This window comes from Thalassophryne amazonica, chromosome 1, assembly GCF_902500255.1.
Source record: "Thalassophryne amazonica chromosome 1, fThaAma1.1, whole genome shotgun sequence".
Lineage (NCBI taxonomy): Eukaryota > Metazoa > Chordata > Actinopteri > Batrachoidiformes > Batrachoididae > Thalassophryne > Thalassophryne amazonica.
In genome coordinates, this window is record NC_047103.1 from 5,774,608 (window position 1) to 5,779,560 (window position 4,953).

Consider the following 4,953-nt stretch of genomic DNA (forward strand, 5'->3'; position numbering starts at 1 on the left):
GCTGCCAAACAGGTGACCGCTACACTGAGGGTCGTGAGGGCATGAACTTTGATCTCTCGGCTCTTCCTTCAGTGATGAAGGAATCTACAAACCCAACACTTGCCTGTCCCGTCCTGCGGCAACGATGGCCCCTGCTGTCATAATGTAAATAACCACTGACACCGAAAAGGACAAGCCCTGCCCCTTCTCCACATAGCGCACACATAATGAATTAGCCTTCAGCCAATCAGAGGAGAGCCGCGCCCAAAGGTTTCTGCATGCCGCCGCCTCCCCGCACCACAGGAAATGAATTTTAAAAACGTGAGGGTCACTGTGCAGCCGATGCCGTGTGGCAACCCGACATCACTCGTAAAGAACGTGACGGAAGGTGCCCAGTGTACAGTCGCCGCGCCGCCATGATGCTTCTTCACCGCCGAAGTTAGTCTGGTTTGTTCACACAGGAAGTAATTAATGAAACGGTGGACATTTGTATAGTGTGGTTCATTTTCTAAATGTGTGATAAATAAAAACAGATTTCTCTAAACCACGCCTCCCTGACTACACCCACAGGGTGGGGCAGCATTGATTGACAGCTCTCGTACAGCAAAGAAAAGTTGTTTAAATCCCACCCCGCCACATTCCATGTAATGCAGAGTTGTGGAAGAGAAGGGCATCCGGTGTAAAACTTGTGGCAAATCAACCTGTAGGTCCACCTCAAACCTGCTTGTGGTGACTCCCAGTGGAAAAATGAGGGAGCAGCCGAAAGGTTTTACTTACTAACTAGTGTGTTGTCTGTGGGGATCTATGGGCTCTAGATTGGGTCGTGCTTATAAAATAGGGAGATGACATTTTTCAAGGGTCATCATAAATTGTGCAGTTTCTGTAATGAGTTGGAATGTCGTGTGCGTCCAGAATGATTTTAGAACCTTAGACTGCAAGTTTTTAGTAAGAGGAACTCAGCTCTTTCATTTCCTGTTAATTATGTAATTTTTACATGAAAATTCAGTAAGGTATATCTTATATATTATATTCCAATTCTAAGGTGGAACTATGCCAGTATACTAAGGTATATCTAAAAAGGAAGAGTAAAATAGAGTAGAAAAGTATAGAGTAGAGCCACTTAGGTGCCTGGTCTTGAGAATCAGGGATGGTTTAGGCTCTTGTTATCATATACACACTATTATTTTTACTTCTGTTTTGTTATTTGGGTTTTAAATGGACCACAATGGAAATAAGTTTCACTTTCTTGTATCATCCATGTATTTTTAACATTTATATTATGTACTTACATTGAATTTGGTAAATAAAATCACTCACTGCACTCACACCTTAAATATAAAAATGGATTACCACCCTCTACTGGAATGACTCGAGTCCAGAAAGTAATTGGCAACAGCTATTTAGTGTTAGCTATAGTTGTATGCAAAGGTTTGTGCGCCCCTGATAATTTTCTTGATTTTCCTTTAAAAATCATTGGTTGTCTGGATCAGAAATTTCAGTTAAATATATATAGCAGACAAACAGTGATATTTGAGAAGTGAAGTTTCTAGTATTTACAGAAAGTGCAATAATTAAACAAAATAAGGCAGGTGCATAAATTGGCACCCATGTCATTTTATTGATTTGAATACATTTAGCACTAATTATTAGAACACAAAATTGGTTTGATAAGCTCATTGACCCTTGACCTCCTTACACAGGTGAATCCAGTCAGGCAAAAGGGTATTTAATGTGGCCATTTGCAGATGTTTCCTCTCGTTGCATCTCTTCTAATGAGTGGCAACATGGGAGCCTATAAACAACTCTTAAATAACCTGAAAACAAAGATTGTTCAACATCATGGCTTAGGGGAAGGATACAAAAAGCTGTCTCAGAGATTTCAGCTGTCAGTTTCCACTGTGGGGAACATAGTGAGGAAATGGAAGACCACAGGCACAGTACTAGTTAGGGCCCGAAGTGGCAGGCCAATTAAAATCTCATAAGCTTAAGCAAAGGATGGTGAGATGAGTCATAGTCAACCCAAAGACCTGCAACATGATCTTGGATATTGTCTCTGTGCATCGTTCAACTACACAGCGCACTTAGGACAAGAAGATGTAATGCAGAGGAAGCCTTTTCTGCATACATGCCACAGAGTCGCTTGAGGTATGCTAAGGCACATTTTGAACAAGCCAGCTTCATTCTGTAATAACATGCTTTGGACTGATGAAACTAAAATTGAATTATTTGGACATAAGGGGCAGTATGCATGGCTGAAACAGCATTCCAAGAAAAACACTTGCTACCTAGAGTAAAATTTGGAGGTGGTTACATCATGCTGTGTGGCCAGTGCAGGTACTGGGAATCTTGTTAAAGTTGAGGGTCACATGGATTCTAGTCAGTATCGGCAGATTCTTGAGAACAATGTTCATAAATCAATGACAAAGTTGAAGTTGCGCCGGGGCTGGTTCTTTCAACAAGACGACGACCCTAAACACTGCTCAAAATCCATTGTGTTCATGCAGAGGAACAAGTACAACGTTCTGGAATGGCCATCTTAGTCCCTAGACCTGAGTATTATTGAAAATCTGTGGTGTGATTATAAGCGGGCTGTTCATGCTCGGAAACCAACAAACCTGAGATGTTTTGTAAAGACAAATGGTCCAAAATACCTTCACCCAGAATTCAGACTCTCATTGGAAGCTTTTAGAGGCTGTTATTTCTGCAAAAGGAGGATCTACTAATTGTATTTTTTCCTGTTGGGTGCCCAAATTTATGCACTTGCCTCACTTGGTTTAAAGAATTATTGCACACTTTATGTAAATATTAGAAACTTCATTTCACTTCTCAAATATCAGTGTGTTCATCTGCTGTATGATATATTTAACTGAAATTTCTGCTCCAGACAACCAATGATTTAAAGAAAAATCATGAAAATTCACAGGTGCCCAAACATTAGCATACAACTGTATATCCTTAGCTTCTCCAAAATATTTGTTCTATCAGCGTTCCATTTTTGCAGCGTTCATCCTTTATCCTAAAATACATAAGCATACCAAATGGCAAATGTCAGATGTCCACAATTTGTGATCTAATTTGCACACATAGCTGCTGTAAGCAGGCGCTTTTAATTTCACAAAAAAAAAAAAAAAAAAAAAAACACTACACATTTCACTCATGGTACCAACATGAGACTTAATTCACACATGAGAGAACACTTAACAAATTCAACTACAAAAACAAATCAATAACACTAACAGTGTTAAACTAACATGAACCACAATAACCTTTAAAATCTCAAAACCACAAACTCCCATGGTGCATTGCAGAACGTCTGTTTACTGGTTAGCTAAAATTGCATTTGTCCTATCAACTTTACCTTTTTGCAGCGTTCATCCTTCAACTAAAATATATAAGCATGCCAAACAGCAAATGTCAGCTCTCCCTGGTTTTTGCATGATTAAAGCCACACACACTCACTCAGAGGCCACTTGGCAACTATACTATAGATTTGAAGTGGGTCAGAAGCCAAGAAGTTTAAAACTGTTAAAAAAAAAAAAAAAAGTACACCTAGGCCCAAAGTAGCAGGCCAAGAAAAAGTAAATAGCAACATGAAGTAAATATTTGAGAAAGTTCTGACTTGAAGTGAAACTTAAACTTTTTTTGCCTGCAAAAAGGGGCAAAGCCAAGACAAAGTGCCTTACTAGTCTTGGATGTAAATGGACTGCATTTCTATTGCTTCTCCATCTGCATCAGACACTCAAACTGCTTTACAATAATGCCTCACATTCACCCCCAATGTGAGGGTGCTGCCATACAAGGCGCTCACTACACACTATTAAGATCAGAAAGGTTAAACTTGTCCCTTTGGAAGTGGGGTGGGAGGTCCCGCTTGTAAAACTTGCCACATGACAAACCATTCATTAAACAAAGTGAAAGTAAGACCCTGCGGCTGCTCCCTTGTTTTTTCACTGAGTCACCACAGCTGGTCTGAGGTGGATCTGCATGTTTAATTGGCACAAGTTTTACGCCAGATGCTCTTCCTGACAAAACGCCACATTACATGGAGAAATGTGGCAGGGGTGAGGTTTGAACTGGGAACCACTTACCCACCACCCCCTACCTCACAAACACAAAAATTAAAACAGGAAAAGTACTTTTAATAATTTTAATTGGAAACAGTTTGAACAACACAATCCCTGTAAACTTAAAAAAACAAATCAGCACCTTTGTCCAAAAAAAACAAAAAAAAACCTGGTTTAAGTTACTGTTTGCAGGTCAAAGTTCAGCCTGGGGGTGGAGTTTACAATTCTAACCAATCATAGCAGTGGATAATGGAAATCCTTCATTGTTGCCGGGCAGAATGCTTGAAAAAATGTTGGAAATACCGTCAGAATATTTCTGGTTTGCTGCTCAGTTACAAAGGCGTCAATCAGACATAAACAACTTTTTGGAAAAATCGGTGGGTCATCGTGATCAAGGTGATCCGATGATGGGCTGAAGTTGGATCATTTGTTTCCTGAGTAGAATTACTATAACATGATTTTTCTAAAAATATTTTTAAAGATGTAAGAAATAAAACGAGTCAACACAGAGAAAAGTATGGAACTTTTTAAACACACAAAAAGTCAGCCTTTTTCCAGGTGAATCCACTCAAGTTGAGTTTATTTAAACTAAACAGCCTTTTGACTTGGATGGAGTAAAAACCACTGAGTGTTTTTAGTCTAAATGGTTTGTAAATGATCAGAAAAACTGATTAAAACATAAAATACTTAAAAAAAAAAAAAAAAAAAAAAGGTCAGCTTTAAAATACTGTAAAACAGTATTTATAATTAAAGTGAAAATACACAAGAATCAAGAAACTTGAATTCTATAGTTTTTTTTAAGCTGGGTTTTGGGCGAAACAAATGACTTGTGGTTCTGCGACACTGATGAACGCTATCAGCTGTAGCCTAAAAGTCCTCACAGCAGCTGAAGTTGCTAAATGGAAAGGAG